This window comes from Schistocerca piceifrons, chromosome 9 (assembly GCF_021461385.2).
Source record: "Schistocerca piceifrons isolate TAMUIC-IGC-003096 chromosome 9, iqSchPice1.1, whole genome shotgun sequence".
Taxonomy (NCBI): Eukaryota; Metazoa; Arthropoda; class Insecta; order Orthoptera; family Acrididae; genus Schistocerca; species Schistocerca piceifrons.
In genome coordinates, this window is record NC_060146.1 from 200,291,639 (window position 1) to 200,314,009 (window position 22,371).

Consider the following 22,371-nt stretch of genomic DNA (forward strand, 5'->3'; position numbering starts at 1 on the left):
ATAGCCGTACCGTAGGTGCAACCACAACGAAGGGGTATCTGTTGGGAGGCCAGACAAACGTGTGGTTCCTGAAGAGGGGCAGCAGCCTTTTCAGTAGTTGCAGGGGCAACAGTCTGGTTGATTGACTGATCTGGCCTTGTAACACTAACCAAAACGGCCTTGCTGTGCTGCTACTGCGAACAGCTGAAAGCAAGGGGAAACTACAGCCGTAATTTTTCCCGAGGGCATGCAGCTTTACTGTATGGTTAAACGATGATGGCGTCCTCTTGGGTAAAATATTCCGGAGGTAAAATAGTCCCCCATTCGGATCTCTGGGCGGGGACTACTCAAGAGGACGTCGTTATCAGGAGAAAGAAAACTGGCGTTCTACGGATCAGAGCGTGGAATATCAGATCCCTTGATCGGGCAGGTAGGTTAGAAAATTTAAAAAGGGAAATGAATAGTTTAAAGTTAGATATAGTGGGAATTAGTGAAGTTCTGTGGCAGGAGGAACAATACTTTTGGTCAGGTGAATGCAGGGTTATAAATACAAAATCAAATAGGGGTAATGCAGGAGTAGGTTTAATAATGAATAAAAAAATAGGAGTGCGGGTAAGCTACTACAAACAGCATAGTAAACGCCTTATTGTGGCCAAGATAGAACCGAAGCCCACGCCTACTTCAGTAGTACAACTTTATACGCCATCTAGCTCTGCAGATTACGAAGAAATTGAAGAAATGTATGATGAAATAAAAGAAATTATTCAGATAGTGAAGGGGGCGAAAATTTAATAGTCATGGGTGACCGGAATTCGATTGTAGGAAAAGGAAGAGAAGGAAACGCGGTAGGTGAATATGGATTGGGGGTAAGGAATGAAAGAGGAAGCCGCCTGGTAGAATCTTGCACAGAGCATAACTTAATCATAGCTAACACTTGGTTCAAGAATCATAAAAGAAGGTTGTATTCATGGAATAAAACCTGGAGATACTGACAGGTTTCAGATAGATTATATAATGGTAAGACAGATATTTAGGAAACAGGTTTTAAATTGTAAGGCATTTCCAGGGGCAGATGTGGACTCTGACCACAATCTATTGGTTATGAAATGTAGATTAAAACTGAAGGAACTGCAAAAAAGTGGGAATTTAAGGAGATGTGACCTTGATAAACAGACTAAACCAGAGGTTGTTCAGAGTTTCAGGGAGAGCATAAGGGAGCAATTGACAAGAATGGGGGAAAGAAATACAGTAGAAGAAGAATGAGTGGCTTTGAGGGATGAAGTAGCGAAGGCAGCAAGGATCAAGTAGGTAAAAAGATTAAGGCTAGTAGAAATCCTTGGGTAACAGAAGAAATACTGAATTTAATTGATGAAAAGAGAAATTATAAAAATGCAGTAAATGAAGCAGGCAAAAAGGAATACAAACATCTCAAAAATGAGATCGACAGGAAGTGCAAAATGGCCAAGCAGGGATGGCTAGAGGACAGATGTAAGGATGTAGAGGCTTATCTCACTAGAGGTAAGCTAGATACTGCCTACAGGAAAATTAAAGAGACCTTTGGAGAAAAGAGAACCACTTGTATGAATATCAAGAGCTCAGATGGAAACCCAGTTCTAAGCAAAGAAGGGAAAGCAGAAAGGTGGAAGGAGTGTATAGAGAGTCTATACAAGGGCGATGTACTTGAGGACAATATTATGGAAATGGAAGAGGATGTAGATGAAGGTGAAATGGGAGATATGATACAGCATGAAGAGTTTGACAGAGCACTGAAAGACCTGAGTCGAAACAAGGCCCTGGGAGTAGACAACATTCCATTAGAACTACTGACAGCCTTGGGAGAGCCAGCCCTGACAAAACTCTTCCATCTGGTGAGCAAGATGTATGAGACAGGCGAAATACCCTCAGACTTCAAGAAGAATATAATAATTCCTATCCCAAAGAAAGCAAGTGCTGACAGACGTGAAAATTACCGAACTATCAGTTTAATAAGTCACGGCTGCAAAATACTAACGCAAATTCTTTACAGACGAATGGAAAAACTAGTAAAGCCGACCTCGGGGAAGATCAGTTTGGCTTCCATAGAAATATTGGAACACGTGAGGCAATACTGACCCTACGACTTATCTTAGAAGCTAGATTAAGAAAAGGCAAACCTACGTTTCTAGCATTTGTAGACTTAGAGAAAGCTTTTGACAATGTTGACTGGAATACTCTTTCAAATTCTGAAGGTGGCAGGATATTTACAATTTGTACAGAAACCAGTTATAAGAGTCGAGGGGTACAAAAGGGAAGCAGTGGTTGGGAAGGGAGTGGGACAGTGTTGTAGCCTCTCCCCGATGTTATTCGATCTGTATATTGAACAAGCAGTAAAGGAAACAAAAGAAAAATTGGAGTAGGTATAAAAAACCATGGAGAAGAAATAAAAACTTTGAGGTTCGCCAATGACATTGTAATCGTCAGAAAAGCGAAGGACTTGGAAGAGCAGTTGAACGGAATGGACAGTGTCTTGAAGGGAGGATATAAGATGAACATCAACAAAAGCAAAACGAGGATAATGGAATGTAGCCGAATTAAGTCGGGTGATGCTGAGGCAATTACATTAGGAAATGAGACACTTAGAGTAGTAAAGGAGTTTTGCTATTTTGGGAGCAAAATAACATGATGGTCGAAGTAGAGAGGATATAAAATGTAGACTGGCAATGGCAAGGAAAGCGTTTCTGAAGAAGAGAAATTTGTTAACATCGAGTATAGATTTAAGTGTCAGGAAGTCGTTTCTGAGAGTATTTGTATGGAGTGTAGCCATGTATGGAAGTGAAACATGGACGATAAATAGTTTGGACTAGAAGAGAATAGAAGCTTTTGAAATGTGGTGCTACAGAAGAATGCTGAAGATAAGGTGGGTAGATCACGTAACTAATGAGGAGGTATTGAATAGAAGTTTGTGGCACAACTTGACTAGAAGAAGGGACCGGTTGTTAGGACATGTTCTAAGGCATCAAGGGATCATCAATTTAGTATTGGAGGGCAGCGTGGATTCAAAAACTTTCATGTTGTGTGCACAAGTAATAGTAGGCCTAAAATAAGTAAATCTACAGTTTTATTAAAATGCCACAGACAAAGTATCTGACCTAATTATTGTTGTAAGCATACATGTATTCATTCCACATATGCCTGCATCAAATAATTACTTTGCTTATACGTGTGTCTAAAATGTAAATATTCCATTGTACAATTTCCCTTTATAAAATTAATGTGCCAAATATTGTGTAGAGAATGTTTCAAAGTCAGTGGACAAAAACTAATCAAATAAAATAAAGCCCTTTTGTAATGGCTGTATCATAATCATAAGTTTTGTGCTACATTAGCAGGTCTGATCTTTTGCCTCTCCATTTTCTTCGATCCATTGCTTCCTTTTTAAGGCTGCTGTATGTTACACCATCCATCACAACATCTAGTATCTAAAATCTCTTTCTTCCTCGCTTCCTTTTCCCTTCTACATAACCTTCTAAAACTGTTTTTATCAGTCCGTCATTTTTTTTAATATATGCCCAATCCAATTTCTTTTTCTTCTTTTTATTACATCTAGTATCTGTCTTTATCTCCCACTCTTCTCAGTACCTCTGTATGATGTATGCAAATTGAGAAAACTCATTTTTCTTTTAGTAAAGCTACAAAGCTATGTTTTGCCAAGTTGCACAAGTCTTTTTGTACACGAGTCGATAAATCACACTTTAATGTGATTGATGTGATGCGGCACCAGTATTCTTTCGTCACATTGATGCCACTGAGCTTTAGGGTTATGGTATACTGTGAGAAAATGCTGAACTATTTCCACTTTTTGATCGCCTACATTACTCAGATATTTCAGTACCGGCATGTGTAAAACCCTGAAAAATAGTAACATGTTGCATACTCTTTACAATATTGCGTAGCTTTCTATGTATAAGACTATTGCTGGTTTTACTGGCATTGAGGCAACAACACAAAGACAGACAAGAACATGAAGTGAAAAGTTACCCTGTAATGCAACCAAAGGTCTGAAAGAGTGTGACACCAGTTACGGAACTATAAGAAATGAAGAAAATAGAATATCGTTATTTGTCAACTCTCTGGTATCTCCGATGGCCAGCGGTTATTTCCGTAGCAGTACGAAAATATTTTGTTCACTCCAGTAACCATCCTCTGTGGAAATATCACCGGTTCTATGACCTATAACAGGAGTCAGGAACACAGTTGCCAACTTTCAGGTTACCTGTAGTGGTTGCCCGTTAACTGCCAGAGAACGAGAATGGTGAGCGAATACGATAACTGCCAGAGAAAAATACTGACCTGTGACAGTTATTTTCATAGTCGCTCGAATTCCTTATAGTAACTATTTGTACTCCCCCCCCCCCCCCACCCCCCTATGTGCAATGTCGTTACGGTCGCTCTTACCTGCCCCACCGCTTTGATGATATCTTTATTTGTTTGTGCTGAAAGTAGCGAGAGCGCACAATATAATGCACAGTTATGTCAACAAATGGCACGCAGTCTCTCAGTTATTTCCATGGCGTATAGAACACCTTCCATATGTCCATCCCTCTCCATCGTAGCCAGATCTCAGATCAATTGACGTGAAAGCATAGTACGAACTTCGGTAAACAGATGGCACGAGGCACTGTTCGCAGTAATTGAAATAACTGCTAATATCAGATCGAACGTTTATCACAGTAACTGCTACTTTTCAATAACCGGTTATTTCTATCAGTTATGTTATTTTTGCCACCTCTAACTGTGCGCTGTGTTTTGTTGTAAATGTCACATTTTGTTTGCATCTACAGTTTTATTTTGGTGTTATTGTCTTGTTTGTTTTATTGCTGCAGCATTATTACTTCTGCAGTAGCAGGCTAAAGTAAAATACTTTCTAAGAGGATCCGTTCTTACCAGTCAAAAGTACGAAAATTTAACTGGAAACTAAAATAATGAAAAATTCCCAGTTTTCCTGGGGAGTATACTCCCTGTACTATGGATGAATTGTTGTTATATTTTTAATTTATTACTGTGACCATAATATCCTTCCTCTTTTATTAATTCATAGAAAAGGTAGACAAATCTTTAATCTTTTAAAGCAAATGAAGCATGTACTTCATTGCTATATCACTTCATAAAAATATTTCCAGCCTCGGGTTGGTACCATTTTGCAGCACAACAGGAGTCTGGGGACGACAGCGAGAGACTACTCTATAGAACAGATGGGGGACAAGTCTTGAAACTGATACACCACCTAAAGAGCCTTGTGGAAGAACTGTCATGGGAGCATACACCACAATTTTCAGAATTATGTTTTTGGAATTTAAAGTGAAATGAATAACTCATATAGTGTAAAAATGTTTCTCTTAAGCCTTTTACATTTAACGGGTGGAACGTGAACAGTTAATTTCGAAATAAAAACATGTCATGACCTAGATAGTTTTAGCCAGTGATGTGTAATCTGCATACTCAAGGTCATCTTCGTCGTCTTTGTAAAAACCATTGAATGCTTGAGAAGTAGGATTGGTCAAGAACTGTTTCAAATGTAGTAGATCCTTCAGTTTTGCGACTTGAAGAGGCAGCTTTCCAATGTAAAGTTCTCTCCATTTGTGTGGGTCACTTTGCTTACTAGGCTTCCTTGATTTCTTCTTTTCTGTGCCTTGATTCCCAGTAAAAACAACTTTCAAAAAGATTCTAGTTTGCCTTGTGAAGCACGAATCTTGGCTTCTACTGTTCAACCTTTATAATTCTAATGGATCAGGTAGCATAGGATACATTTTAACATAAAGTCAAAGTTTGTCCTAGTTTAAGATTTCACGTCTGTGGCACAATTGATGACAGTGTAGAGCTAAGCTTTCATTCTGCTATTACTAATGACGTCGCTCCAGTCATCGTATGTCTCGATGCAAGATTTTACATTTACAAGACTCGGTATCGTTGTCTCCTTCCGTATAAGAGTGGCCTGTTACAGGGAAAACTACTTTTAAGATTGAAATTCATTTTAGTGTATGAACTATGTTGTGCTTTACTAAAATGTTTAAGCTTCAAGCAAATGTAATATGCCTCCTTCCGGGCAACACTTTCACCATACGTGTAAAATATTGAGATTGTGTCGGACAATAAAAGATATGAAATTAAGTTGATGATGATAGTATACGTCAGATGTGGTTATGTTAGAAGTAAGCAGATATTTTTGAAAATCAACAGTAATTACCTCTAGGTCTTCATATTTTCTGGATTCTTTACGATTGTTTCTTTTTATTGAAAAAAACTTCACACTTTTCACCAGATGTTCTTTTCTTTCATTCTCCTTTGTAAGTAGGTGCTGTGCTAATGATGCTTTAGTTTCTTTTTCAGTTGACTTAGTATTTTCTTTCTTTTTTTTCTTTGTCATTAGTCTTAGTAATTTCTCTTCTAACACTGATATCTGATTTCAGGAAATCACAACAGCTGCCCGTGTCTTTTCGAGGGCATCCAAAAGAAATATTGAAATTTCAGTTGAAAACTTCACGGAAAGTTGTCAAACCAACAGTCGGCTCTTTATTAGACTCATTGTATATTCTGTATAGTTTGGCTTCAAGTAGCCCTTCAGGTAAGTAAACCCTTGGTGTATCCTTTATAGAATAGTGAGATTTTCTTTCTCTCCAAGATTTAATGAAGGAAAAGATTTTGGATTTTATTTGCTGAGGTAGTTAATTTGGGCTGTTTTTATGTTTATCTCTGTTTCTATGAAGTTTGTACACAGCGATTTATAATACTGTATAAGGATAAGATGGCTTTCTGACAAACAGTTGATCCTGCAATGAATTGCTACCATCAACGTGTACACGATAACAATAAGAACACCCAAGATTTGTATATAATACGTTGTTGTTCCTTAGACGATACAACTTGAAAACACTTGCAGTGAAAGCAAATGTAATTCTCACCTGTCCCTCTAGTTGAAGCTCACAGTTTTCTCATCGTATCCCTCGTTCTACCTGTAGTCATTTTTTCACTTCACTCTGTACACTCGTCCCTTCTTTACTGTCTGTTTCGCTATAATCACTTGACATACCTCATTCCGCCTGTGTTGTCACCCCCCCCCCCCTCCCTTTTTTGTCTCCCACGTGTCTCTGTACGTTCCTTCCTTCTTCAGTGCCTTTTGCTAAAATCACTCAACATAATGTATAATGTTTAAACGGGACAGGACATTGCATTATTGTAGACAGAATGATAGCATGTCAGAAAACAAAGCAATGTAATCGAATATGTATGGATGCGAACAAATGGAACCTTGACCTCCTTTGCCCCCCAACGTGTGTACTCTATGGTCATTCTTCGCCGCTAGCCTCAATCGTTCCCCTATTATAACTTAGGGACTACGATATATCGTGCGTGGGTGATATCATTGTTACAGTAATCACAATTTGGTGGAGAAATAGACTTTGCTTGTTCTTTCCTGTGGCCCTTCACCTATTTTGAAGTGCTGGACTTAATGAGTTGCTGCTTGCATCCAGAGTAAGATCTAGGACTGTGGTTTTGTAGCGGATATGAAAAAGCAGTGACTAACAGTGGCAGGCAGGTACGAATGTTTCAGTACATCAAAAATGTGTTGGAATGGCATGAGAAATGCACAATATCAGAAGATGGACGTTAAAGTACTTGAAACCGGTAACTGATAGTTTGATAAAGTTTTTGAAAACACAAAAGTTAGTGGCATAGCAAGAGAGCGGGGGGGATGCACACTGGCTACCAAGTCCCTGGGGGCAACAAAACCTGCCAGTATATGTAAATGGAAGTTGGAGAGGTGGAGAAAGGGAAGAGAAGGGAAGGGACTGCTATGTCGGCTGCATCGGGACTTTATGCGGAATCTGCAGAGGTGAGTGCAAATGTGTGCAGGACCAGGATTTGAACCTGGGATCTCCAGCTTACTAGGCAGTTGCGTTACCGTATTTATTCGAATCTAAGCCGCACTCGAATCTAAGCCGCACCTGAAAAATGATACTCGAAATAAAGGGAAAAAATTTCCCGAATCTAAGCCGCACCTGAAATTTGAGGCTCGAAATTCAAGGGGAGAGAAAAGTTTTAGGCCGCACCTCCAAATCGAAACAAAGTTGGTCCATTGTAATATGAGACACAATTTAGGTCGAATGAAAGACGATACAGCTACAGTAGTTTGGTTCGAGCCGTAAGCTTAGCAGTTAAGCTTTACCAGGTAGCCATTGCTATGCGTCAGGCGCTCCGTCCGTATTTATACGGGTACCCTTCCTTTTTCACGTGCTTCGTCTGGTGTGAATCGATTGCTTATTTTGCTTTGATCTGATAAGTGCCGTTTTCTTTGGTATAGGTGTTTACGTCACTCTAAGCTGAAAATGCATTACTGTACTGTGTCATGCATTGTTTGTCGCATTTTGATAGTGCGTGTTTACGGCCTGTCGCCGCTCGCGGCATGACTTACTTTTGTGCGCGCTACCGCCGCTTAAAAAAAAAAAAGGGGAATCGTCTCATTAGCGAAACAATGGCAAGAGACTGCTATTTGTTGTTACTTACACTGCTGCTTTCTTTGATAATGATCAACAAGAACCAAATAATAGATTGCGTATGATAGAACATGTTCTGAACGAGAGTTTAGCGAAAATTTTTCTCCGTTTGAAAATCTTTGCGGCCGCTTCTTTAGTACATCAAATTCTGCACAGAAATTAGTCATCTTACGTTTAAAATTTAGTCAGTTGCCGTGCTTCATTTCTGACTGTATCACTATTAGGCATAAGAATAATACGAATATAAACATGACACGATACGTATATTCTTCCCCGTTTGCTGTTGTCTCACTCTAGTTTCGTAGTTTATTAGGCAGACAGGATTTAAATGAGATAGCAGCAAACACGAAAGAATACATGGCAAAATGTTTATATTCGTATTATTCTTATGGTGAAGAGAATACTGCATGTGATTCACATTACATCAGGTTCCTATTAGCAACCATCTCTTCTCACAGGTAGGAAAAAACTCGGAACGTAGAGTTGGCCATATTGACAAACATCCCTAACAGTCTTGACAGTCGGATTTTCGTAGTACATTGAAATTCTGCTACATTCGAAGATGAACAATACGGAATTTGTATTTACTTCGTTGGATAATGTATGAAAATGCAGTGGTCGAAACTCGAGGCGGAGAAAAAAAAAAGCTCGTCTTCTACCTTTTTTTTACTGATGCAGAGGTTTTGGCGCCAGTATTTATCTTTGTGCCCACAAAGCATGCTTGTGTAGCGCTACATATATTCGACGGCAGAAGTTAGTTGTGGCATCTAGAGGGTTGGATCCCCTCCTTCGAAAGCGTCAGATTGCAAAGCCTGGGCTACTCTCAGGGTGGAATCTCCGTCTTCGAAGATTGTGTGTGTGTGTCTGTCTGTCTGTCTGTCTGCCCGCTGCTGTCGCTGTTCGTTCGTTCGTTCGTCCGTCCGGCCGCCTGCTGGCTGTCCATCGCCGTCGTCGCAACCGCTGCCGCCGCCGCCTGCTGTTCGTCCGTCTGTTCGCCGCCGCCGCCGCCGCCGACGCAGCCGACGCCGCCTGCTGTTCGCCGCTGCCCATCACCGACGCCGACGCCGCCTGCTGCACGTCCGTCTGTCCGTCGCCGTTCGTCTGCAATGAGTACTCCCACCTCCACCGTCATCTACACCTCCCCCTCCCCCTCTCCCACAGTCACTTCCTGGAGTGCCGCCTCTGGCCTCCCTCCTTCCACCTCCCCTTCCCTTCCTCCACTTACCCACCCCCCTATCTCCTCCCCTGCTGTATACCCACACCTCTACACCCTTCCTCCAGCCTCCACACCCTCAACAGCTCCCACTACTACCCCCGCCCTCACGTACGCCTCTGTTGCCGCCTCTGCTGCCGCCCCTCAGGTGGTTGGCTTCCCCTCTCTCACCGACCCCGTCGCGTCGTCCTCTGCATCTGCCGCACGCATCACGTTGCGCCGAGCCACCATCGTCACCACTGAACAAGCTGCTTCTCCCGGTGCCTCCACTACACCACAGGGATTTGCCACCCGCCACCTCCCTCTCCTCCTCGTCCCTCTCCCCTCCTCCCAGCCTCCAGTCTCCAAAAAACCCCAAAAGCGCGTCCTTACTGACTCTGCTCCCGCCACTTCCCACAAAAAATCAACACCACCTCCCCCTCCCCCTGCCGTCACCATGGACACCACCCCTCCTCCTGCCACCCCTACCTTGGCCCCCACCCTCCACACCTTTGTCCTGTCAACTCCCGATCCTAAGTTCCTCGACGCTCGTACCCTCACCAAGGAAATACGAAAGTACTTACCTGGTGCTCCCATCTCCCAACTCATTCCCCGCAGGGACTCAGTCCTTATCAAGTCCCCGTCCCCATCATTTCACACAGACCTCCTGCGAAAACTCCCACGAGTTATGTTTGGCCCCCACGCCTCCCTGCCACCCTTCCTTTCCGCTTCCACTCCTCGTCAGCCCCAGCCTCCCCGTCGCCCCCCCACCTACACCGCTGTGATCACCAAGCTCAGCCCGGTGATCACAGAGGATGAAGTGTTGGTAGAACTGAACTCCCACCCGGACTTGGAAATCCGCTCTGCCCGCCGTATCCACAATGCCTCTGGTCCCACCTACCTCATGTGGGTATTCTCAGAGTCCGCCCCGTCCATAGACCATCTCCTCACCCAGGGTGCCCTGATATACCACCGTCGCCACCTTGTTGAATCCTCCAAATCCCCTCCCCAATCCTACCGTTGCCAACGGTGCCTGATGTACAATGACCACCTGACTCCCAACTGCAAAAACCCCCCCACCTGTCCCCATTGCAAGGCCTCCCACTTTCTCAAGAACTGCCCCAACCTCGCTGCTCCCCCTTCCTGTAATACGTGCAATGGCCCCCATCCCACATACTCCCACAAGTGTAAAGCTAACCCCCCTCCAGCCACCCATGAACTTACAGTCCCAGTTCGTCGCGTCGATCCTCCTGTCCATCCTAACAATTCCGTCCATCCACCCCCCACGGCCGAGGACATCATCCGGTTCATTACCGTTGTACTCCAAAACATTCACCCTTTTCAGCGCCCGCACACCTTCCAACAAATATCCCTTGCTGCTCGCTCTGTTTTCCACCTGAACACCTTCGCCACTTACTCCCACAACCAAGCCCACTTCACCTTCACCCGCCTCGACACCCTAGTTTAAGTCTCTTCCCTTCCCTCTCTTCCCCCCCTCCTTCCCGTCATGGCGCAGCACGAGTCTCGCATCCCCTTCCAGAACATTCGCTCCTTCCGCTCCAACAAATACCTCCTCATGCACACCCTCTCCCACCACCAGGTCGACACCTTCCTCTTGAACGAAACCTTTCTCCAGCCCCACCATTCTATCCGCACCTCCCCCTATATCCTCCACCGCACTGATGCTCCTGGTCCTCGTGCGCAGGGTGGAGTCGCGATTGGCCACCTTAAGCATATCCCCGTCCTGCCACAACCTCTCCTCAATGACCCCACTGAACACCTTATCCTGACAGGGATACACTCCAACGCCACCGGCAAATACAGCGACACGTACGGAACCTTATTACAGCAACGAAACGCCGGGACTGGTGCCAGACCTGCACACGACTCAATGCCACCCTCCCTATCAACTCCTCCAAGTACTGGTCTGCCTTCCATCGTCTTACTGGTTCCCTTTCCGCTCCCCACTACCCCCTTCTCCATAACGATCGCCCCCTTCCAGACAACCTCAGTAAGGCCAACCACTTCGCTTCCCACCTTTCCGAGGTCTTCTCCATCCCCGATGATCCCCACTTTGATTATTCTCTTTTCCCCACCGTCATGGAACGTGCTGATACCTCAGTCGCTCCACTTGCTCCTAGTCTCCAGTACTTGGGGCAGTTGCCCCCCTCCGACGTCAACACTCCCATCACAGCACAAGACATTAAACTTCTCCTCCAGTCCAAACGCAACACGGCCCCTGGTCACGACTGTGTCACCTACCGTCACCTTCGAGAAAGCCCCTATTCCTTCCTAACTGTCCTCGCCCATCTCTATAATGTCATCCTCTCTACTGGCTTCTACCCTGACCTGTGGAAGACCTCCCGCATCCTCCTCTTCCTCAAACCCAACAAACCCCCTTCTGCCGCCTCTTCCTATCGTCCCATCTGCCTCACCTCCGTCTTCAGTAAGGCCCTTGAATCCATCCTCTCCCACCGTATCCATCGGCACCTTGCTCAACACCACCTCCTCCCCCTTACCCAGTGTGGCTTCCGACCCTCCTTCTCTGCTGACGACCAACTCCTCAACCTTGTTCACCTTCTGTCCCTCCAGCTCAACTCCTGTCGCTCCGCCATTTTTGTTTCCCTTGACCTCCAAAATGCCTATGACCATGTATGGCATCCCGGTCTCCTCTTTAAACTCCAAACCTACGCCCTGCCTATCAATTTTGTCCGTCTGGTCGCTTCCTTCCTCTTGCACCGTCCTTCCTATGTCACCCTCCACAATCCCAACTCCCGTATCTTTTATCCCACGGCTGGCGTCCCCCAGGGTTCTGTCCTCTCCCCTCTCCTTTATCTCTTGTATACAGCTGATATGCCCAAGCCACCCCCACCGGTTCACCTTCTCCAATATGCTGATGACACCGCCTTCCTGGCTCTCTATCCTACCCTTCAACGGTCTCAACGTACCCTCCAAACCCACCTTAACCAGTTCACCACTTGGTGTAACCAGTGGCTCCTCCGTCTCAACCCCTCCAAAACCCAGGCAATCATCATAGGCCGTACCACTCGCTCCTTTCGCCTCCAAGATTTCTACCTCACCCTTTATGGTCGTCCTATCCAACTCACCCCCACCCTGAAATACCTTGGCCTCACCCTTGACCGACACCTCACCTGGACCCCTCATCTCCTGACCATCCAGCAGAAAGCCCATTCCCGCCTCTGCCTGCTGAAACTCCTGTCCGGCCGGACATGGGGATTGCATCCTTCTACCATCCTCCACACCTACAAATCCCTCATCCGTCCTATCCTCTGTTATGCCAGCGTCGCCTGGATCTCCGCCCCCACCCGCTTTTACAAGGCTCTCCAAATCCTTGAATGCCATGCGCTCCGCCTTGCCTTCCGTATCCGCCTTCCTTCCCCCACACGGCTCCTGTATGAACTGATCCCCTTCCCCCATCTCCTCTTGTTCCTCCAACATCTCCGCATCCTTTACATTGTTCGCAGGGTTGATCGCCCCCACCCTCTGGTTTCCTCCTTCCTCTCCACCCCCCGCCCGTTGCCGCGCCTCTATCGCTGTATCCCTCCCTCTCTCCACCTCCACACCCTCCATCTCCTTCATCAGGGCAATTTCCAACGCCTCCCCCTCCCAGATGACGAACTTCGCCGTGACATATACCCTTCCTTCCAACTATAACCCGGCCTTGTTCCCCCCCCCCCCTCCCCAGGGCCCCCTTCTCCTCTTTCCTCCTTCTCCCAGAGTGGATTTTCCTCCATCCCCCCCTCCCCTGAGACCCTGCACCCCATACTTGCCTCTCTCCTTCCCACATCCCTCCCTACCTGGCCCTCTTCTGAGCGCCCCCCATTCCCCTCCCCCATCTCTTCCCCTCCCTCCCTTCTTCAGGTCTCCCTCATCTCCTTGAACCTGGCAGATCCTCTGTATTGATCATCATCAGTGTGCCACGTCAGTGTTGTGTTTCGTGCTGTTTCTCGTGTGCGTCAAGAGGTGTGATTTTAATTGTGTACTGCCTTGAGGTTCGCCGTCAGTGTTACGTTGTGTGCTATGCCATCCGTCAACACCTTTATGCTCCAATCATACTGTGCCTTGTGTTCTTTTAATCGTCGCAGTGTGTGGCTTTTTGTGTGTGCTACTTTTAAACAGTTTTTTTATCTCCATTTTACAGTCACCCCGTTTTTTGTATATTGCCTTCCATGATGTTCTCCCTTTTTTATATCTATGTTCGCCTTCTTCTCTCCTTTGCTGTTTTTAAATGTCTTCTATTGTTTTGTTCTATGTCTTTCGGCTGAAGAGCAGCGCATATGCTGCTGCCAGCCCACCCCAATGGGGAATTGAAATACAATAAAGAAAAAAAAAAAAAATTAGTTGTGGCGGCACCTATCAACATTTTTCAGAACTCCGTCTTGCTTTGTACTCGATTCTAAGCCGCAGGCGGTTTTTTGGATTACAAAAACCGGAAAAAAAGTGCGGCTTAGATTCGAGTAAATACGGTAACCACTGCACCACCCGGAACACAGTGTCCGTCGCAATTGCGCATACTGTCTCGGCATACCTCTCCGCTGACCCACACTCCCATCCGCAGTCCATGTCCTTCATGCCCACTACTTTCAGACTTCAAGAGGAGGTCAGACATAATTATGCAACCGCACTGAAGAAGATATTCTTGCCTGTAGAGGCGAATTAATTATATGAATGAGAGGTGTCAGTTCTTTTCGACATGGCTCAAAGAACAGCCTACACAGTTGCAGTAGATACTGTGTTCCTGCAGTTGTCGGCACTGATTCCGCCGAATGTCCCGATTTAGCTGACACCTTTCATTTCCTTTCTCTGCCACCACCTTCAATTTACATATAATGTATTACAGCTGTGGATACTGCTCGGTGTCTGTTCTTTTGAACATGTGGTTATGCTGTCAAGGTTTTCCTACTGTTATTATTTTGTGCTAAGTACAGACCCCAGACTTAAAAATATAGAAAAACAATCCTTTATGAGGCAACACACTGTGATCCTAAAGAAATTTAAGTTATGGATAGAGAAGGTAACATATTTAGTGCCTCCAGGATTTAAAAAAAATTGTTGCACAAAACGTGTAGCTGAATGTATGTAACAATATAATGTAATTGTATAGGTAAAAAATCTACTCACAAAGCGGCAGCAGGAGAACACACATATAAAAAAGGTATGAGGAATTCATGCTTTTGGAACAAGTGTCTCGTTTTTCTAGCAGAAGAGTTGAAGAGGATGGAATTGGAGGTGAAAGAAAAGGACTGGTGAGGTTTTAGGAAAAGCAGTGGAGTTCAGAAAACTCGCCCAGAACCCCAGGTAACGGGATATTTACCGGACGGGATGAGAAGCAAAGACCGATTGTTGCGGACTACACCAAATCAGAGTTGAAAACCAGAGAGCTAAAGGTGGCAGATAATTTAATATCCTCCACCTTTAACTCTCAGGTTTCCAAATCTCGTCCGATGCAGTCACCAACGATATCGTAATGGAAATACCATTACCCTCCTCTGTGGTTTACTCTTTTGGATTGTCAAATGAGAATAACATGTTAGAAATTCATAGCAGAGACTTTCTTGAAGGGTAGTAAGCCTGGACACTACAGGCGAGTAGTGGATCGAGATCTGCTGGAAGTATTAGATGTCCTATGTACAACATAAAACACTTAATGGTTGAAGTTTAACATTTCATCAGCATTGATATCAAATTTCCACCACATCAAGGCATGTCCACAGTGAAAATTGGTGTTAGTTAAAAAAGTTATACTGCCACTCATCAAGAGAGTGTGTGGGTTGCTATACTACAGCTGGCTGAAAATCTGCAGTTAGTTAGGAACATATTGCGGTATGAAATCATCACAGAGCCAGTTTTAATTTTTGAATCTACTACTACAAATGCTGGTATGGTACTGTTGCATACCAACCCTTGTGTAGGGCAGTAAAACTATGTGTATTGTGTGTGTGTGGGAGGGGGGGGGGGGGGAGGGGTGTTAAAGGCTTTGGCGCTCTCTTGCTCCACTATATTCTTTGAGGGTAGTAAGCCTGCGTGCTACACCTTGTGGAGAATATCTTATATCAGTGCTAGTCGGCCCCTTTTTTTTCTTCTCACTGGCTTGGAAATTATTAAAATGTTGAATTTCCCACCAGTTGGTCTTTGTCAGGTGGGTATGGAGATGCGGAAATCCCATGATGCCGTCAGTGTGTCCAATAATTGGCCCAACATATGTACTTGTGGTTTCCCAGTTCACTCCTGATGAATGCCAGGATGGTTCCTTTAAAAGGTCCCGGCTGCTTCCTTCCCCTCTGATAGTGAAAAATCGGAGTAAAGCTCCGTCACTGATGATCTTAACTGTCGAGGAGACATAAAACACTGAACTTCCTCCCTTAATTCTACCACAGCACATAATCGACAGGACTATGAAGTGAAACCTGTACATGTGTTGTCAGTGTTGAGCAAATTAGAAATTCTTTTGTGTGTAGTTCTCCTCTCTTTTTGACATCATGGTGCTGTTTTCCCCTCTCACTAATTCATTATTGTTTGAAATGATACCACTTCTTGGAAAGACATGGATTGCCAACAGTTATGTGCAAATACTCTCTTCCACCTCTAACAACATTTACTGCCATACATAAGCACATCTCACACACACACACACACACACACACACACACACACACACATGTGTGTGTACATATTTTTATATTTTGTTGTTTTGTGTTCTATTACAATTCCACTTTATCATGATGACCATTTGTTGGATCGCTCTACCCTGCGAAAGTCAAATCCTGGCTTCGCTTGTGGAGAAATGGATACAATCATTGTATCATATCCTGTGACAATTTACTTTAGCAGAGAAACTAAAATTTACTAATTGTGTTTGCTATACTTACACTTTACAAATGGAGAGAGAAACAACTTATCATGTAATTTATTGATTTGCTATTTTGCTCTATATATTCTCAAGGACGTCATGTTCTTGCACTTTAGCAATGTTGGAGAATGATGAGTGACAGAACCTTGTAATTTTGACCTCTGCATAGTGGAAAGAGGTTAAGAACTGTCTGTGCTCTCTTGTTATGTGGATTAGAGTTAGAATATTAAGTATGTAGTTGCAGCAGTTATTATCCCATTATTTGGAAATATCATTGTCAACTGATACTTGTATTCAATTATTGCGTCAACTGATACTGGTATTCAGTTATTGCATCACAGTTTAGGTATGGAGATGCCTTTAATGGCTTAGCAAACAAATCCTGGCATGAAAGTTTCGTTCACATAGATTACACATAATAAAGAGTGGAGGCCGTGGCTGGGGCTGGTGGGGCTGGTGGAGTTTACATATCTGATGTTTTCCATTTTATTGCCTCTGACATTCTTGCTCAAAATGGAAGACAGCAGTTGAAGTAGCTGTGGGCTACACACTACTCTCTTTGCTGCAGCACATCAGTTATTCAGGTCAGTCTTTAGACTCTATAGATTGTTCTTGAACTGGTCCTTACAGCACTTCAGAGGAGCATTACAGGGCCTTCTGTATGTGCTCACTTCACTATTAAAAAAACTGTTGAGGAAATCTTACATTTTTCATTGGCTGGACATGCCCAGTCTATCTGAGTTAGTGGCTCTGTACAACACATCTTTGCCTTCCCAATAACAGTAGTATTTGACGCAAAGTCATCCCATTTGATGATCATAATGTATATTTCTGTTGGCTGAGCATTCTATTCTTAAGTCACAGCAATATATCATCCCAAGTTACGCAACCATAAACCAGGGTAGAAGCAGCTGCTGTTAAATACACCATCAGTTTGGTGCATACCGTCAGATCTTTATTCAGGTAGATACAATGTAGAAGGCATCCAAAAGCAAGATGTGCCGCATGAAGTAATTAACTGATGATATACTTCCTAGATAGAGGAAGATATCTAATTATTCCACAGATGTTTTGGAAATGGTGATAACCAAATCCTGAAAGGCAGTTCGAGGAACTGACTATTTGAGTAACTTTGTTTTTTGGATATTGATGGTCAGGACAAACTGTTTATTTGCAGTACTTAAACAATTTCCAGACAGTTGCAGCTCTGCGGGCATGTGACCTTGAGAAGCATTGTCGTTTGCATACTGCAGAGTGAGACTTGTGAACTTTTAGAATGCTGTCTGTACTTATCAAATTTCCCTTTGTCAAATCTTTGTGCAAGTTCCACTCCTGCAGTGTTAACAGAAAATGTCTCATAAAACATGTGTGATAGGTATAGAGCAGTAAATATTGACTGAGGATGCATCCTTGTTTGAGCTCATGAGTAATAGGGAATTTGTCAGATGTTTCATTCTAGTATAGCAGTTGCTCAAACATATTATGAAAAGCTTGTATCAGTCAAAGAAAGTATTCAGGGTAGAAAAAACATTTTAAGTTCTTCCACATAGCTTCTCTGCATGCTTTGTCAAAGGCCTTTTCTAGGTTATAGAACATAAAAATAAAGGTTATAAAAACAATGGTGAATGATTATATGTAAAGCTACTGTGCAGAGAAAGTATAGCATGGATATGTTGCATTTCTTGTAAACTCTGTGTGGTACAGCTAAGATGCTCATACGAGTGCAGTTCATTTTAAATGAATTACAGCTTCAAAATCATGAAATTTTGAGTTTCTGATATATTTTACAAGTCCAGCCAGAGTTTGTTGCAACTCATGAATACTTAGTGTAGTACTGCAGAAAGTTTGAAGAACGTGACTCCAGTGTTCAAATACATAAGGAGCTGAAATCTTCCTATTTATCGCTTTCTGTAAAATATTAATGATGAACCAATTTGATCCATTCCATAGGTTACTCTAGGAAACCAAGTCACCTTGTGAAAACTGTGAAAATTTTATTGAATTAAACCTGCATTTATGCTGGATTTGAAATGTGTTTTACAATGATGATATAAACACAAAAATACTGATACCAAGCTTTGCCAGTGCATATAAAAGAAAATGTTGCTTCTGGGCTGCTACCACTAAATGCTACTGTATGGGGCTAGTGTTAATGTTCTTATGACTTACCGGTACTTCGTGACTTCTTGTAGTAGAGTACATATAATAATTGTGTTGTGCCATAGAGTGTGGTAGATTTATATATCTGTTTTTTGTGTCATTACAACACACATTTTATCTTAACACACAGAGCAGTGCCTGTGGAATGTGTGAAGTGCAGACTATAAAAATTCAAAGTTAAAAAAAGGCTCCATACAGAAAACTGGCTTCTGCACTTAACAGTAGCAGCAGTGACGTGGAAAATGAATTGAGGTCTCGGCAAACACACTACTGACAAATTGTATCAGGTACACTTTCTGACACAACTGAATTTATTTAAGAGAACGGTGGAATTCATGAGCATGGATGAAGATGAAGAATCGACAACAGCTGCAAATTCCCTTTATTTCATTATTACTGTTTTTGAGTTCATTGTAGAAGATGTGTGATGTGTTGATATTGAAGAGGATTTGATATATATATTAGTGTATTACAAGTATTCCAGTACAAGAAAGTACAGGATTATTCTAAATGATGGACCTATTTTCAAAACATCGCATTTATATTTATTCAAGTACAAATCCAAAATGATCAAGCTTTATACCAATGAAAAGAGAAACTTACAAAGTTTTTTTCATAAAGCTTGATTTCAATTTAATAATTTGTATTTAATTAGTTTTTAATAATTATAAATGTGATAAATGTTATAAATGTTCAGTGTGGCCACCATTGGCTGCACAGAGAAATATCGACACTGTAGCCAAACTTGTCCCACACATGCCAAAGCATATCTGCTGTTAATGAGTGCAAGGCAACAGTGATCCAGTTCCGCAAATCGTTCGGAGTGGTCGATAGAAGCAGGATATAAACATCTTCCCTCACATAACCCGATAAGAAATAATCACATGATGAGAGATCAGGAGATCTTGGCGGCCAGAAGTGCGGAGCCAGGTCCTCAAGTCCCCTGTGACTGATCCAGTGCTGAGGAAGGGAGTCATTCAAAAAAACCTCGTACATCACAGCTGGAGGAAAATGAAGTCCAGGTAATCTTCCATGAGTCGAGGGAACAGCAATTGTTCCAACATGTCCAAGTATGTGATACCTGTTACAGTTCAACATTGTGTCTGTTGACCTTAGTGGAATGTTGCTCATCACTAAAAATTACACGCTGTAGAAATGCGTGATCCTCCATCTTTGCTAGCACATAACCACAAAATGCGAGACGCTTCTCTTTGTCATTGGGGAGCTTGCTCAAGTTGTTATCGGTAGGGCTTGTACACCAAACGCCTTCTCAGAACTTTCCATACAGTTGGATGGGGTATTCAAAGTTTTCAATTGGCTGTATTGGTAGACTTACTGGGACTGCGAACATAACTTTCTTGAATTCGTCGGACATCACCATCTGACACGTGCGTTCGGCCTGTGCTCTTTCCTTTGCACACACTCCCAGTCTGTTTAAATTGCTTAAACCAATGGCTAATGCTTTTGCGAGTTGGTGGTTGAATACCGAATATTTGGTACAAAATGCTCGTTGCATTGCAATTTGCAATTCACTTTTTGCGAACTCAAGAATGCAGAAAACTTTGTGCTCCACAGTCACCATCTCACTCACAACTGACAGTGAAACAGAATGACTCCCCTATTGCCGCACTAACTCTACCAGCCACTTCGGAGAAACCGTCACCGCCTGCCCACCGCCGCCCACCAAAAACTTTGAAACTTCCTCTTTTCATTGGTATAAAGCTGGTTTGTTTTGGATTTGTACTTGAATACTTACAAATTTTTGAAAATGGGTCCATCATATAGAATAACCCTGTTTACTTCAGTATCATTTCCATAACTGGATTGCCTTTGAATAATTCTTTGACCAAAACTTCACAAAATGCAAAGACTATTTGAGATATAGGTGGCTTCGAAATGTGGAATAAGTATATAAGGCTTTGAAAAGAATCTCTGTCTGCCAAAAATCAAAGGATAACAGAAAATACTATATGTGCAAATTAAGTTGACACCTGGTGCTGTAACTGTAAATAGGGAATGCCTTTGTGTACACTCCCATCAGCAGGTGCACTAAATATCTACTTAGTTTTTGTATATAGTACCTAATTCACAGGAATTACTTTCTTGGGGAGTGAAATTACCAGCCAGTATGAAAAGCATTGCTTTCTTCCATGTTCTGCCTGCACAATGAACACCATTCTTGCCACAACTGGGGTTGCCAAGTCCAAAAATAGGAAAGGTGGACTCAGCATTATATGTAGGTGTACAATTTTCCCTAAAAGCCAGATTACCTGTTTTCAATACAAATAGGACCAGTAGGATATTTAGCTGCCATAAAAAAAAAATTGCCATTCAGTGCAAGAATGAAAGGAATGTTATAACATGAAGTTATTCGTATGTCTATCGGATTGATTGACTGTAACAATGTTTGAATCAGAAACAGTTTTGGTCAGTAAACTGTCAAAAACAATGAGTTTTTTTAGATGTCCTTAGCGTATATCGCCTCAAAACAGCATGTTTACGTAGATCGTTAATTACCACTGTATGTTTGCAATGTAAATGCTGTATTAGCTGTATAACATTTAATGCTAAAATTTAATTTGTAGTACTGGTAACCAATTTGCAACCAATAACATACTAATATCATTTTTCACATGAAAAATATGATGATTTCTTCTAAATCGAAAATCTTTCGTTAGGTGAAATGCACAAATTTTTAGTAGATGTTGGTGACTTCAATTTTTATTCCAAATGTTTGTTTATACATTCACCAAGCACACTATTGTAATTGCAGAAAGGCGATAATAGGTTGAAATTAGTTTTTGAATGTTCTAGTTTTAGGCAGAGTTTCAAAGCTACTGTTGTCGTGTGGAACATGCTTACATCTTGTTATGCTCTTTACATCTCGTGAATAGTTGGTGCCATTCACAATCATTACATGGAAGTAGATATGCCAATGGTGCTCTTCAGTTTGTATTATTGTGTGTTTTCACTTTCAAGGCCAGTTCGACAATACTTTTCCACACAAGGGACATTACGTTTGCACCACCCACATCTCCCTTTTTCTCAGACATTAGTTTTCTTTACTTAGGCTCTTGGTAATACCTTCAAAAATAATCTAAATCTAGTGATAGTGGAAATAAGTTGGGTTGTTTTTTCTTTTAAAACAAATAGGGGGGGGGGGGGGGGAGACTACTTTCTTCCTTAATAATGAATTACTCCAAAATATGATGCCATATGAAAGCAGTTAATAAAAATAGGCATAGTAAGTTAGTTAATTTTTATGTTAATAACCAAAGTCTGCAATAACCCTTATAGCATATTGTCTTTCATAGTCTATCTGTTACATTAGTATTATACTGGACACAAATAATCAGTAAGTGAAATAAAATCAAGCAGGAAGTTTTATAAAAAAAACCGGTTACAAGTTAAAAACATTTTGAAATGCAACTTATTGGAAACTAACACAAATTTCCATTTCACATTCCGTGGTAAAAGCCCATCTGTTTCAAAGTACAAGATGGTGGTTGACTGACAAAATAAGGTTGAACTTCCAACATGTTATAAATAGTTTTGAAACAATGGAAAATCAAGGATGGAATAAAGACAGTATAATGAAAAGGATAGATTGTTGCTCACCATATAGTGGAGATGAGTCA

The 22,371-nt window shown here is 42.4% G+C and overlaps 1 protein-coding gene across 1 annotated transcript in view; it reads left to right on the forward strand.

Annotated features, from left to right (window-relative positions):
• The window catches only part of LOC124717177, a 147,325-nt gene that overhangs the window by 60,043 nt on the left and 64,911 nt on the right, over window positions 1-22,371 (forward strand). Inside the window, exon 2 of the mRNA XM_047243954.1 lies at window positions 6,426-6,580. The gene's annotated coding sequence lies outside the window, so the exon portion shown is untranslated. The remainder of the gene's footprint in view (window positions 1-6,425; window positions 6,581-22,371) is intronic.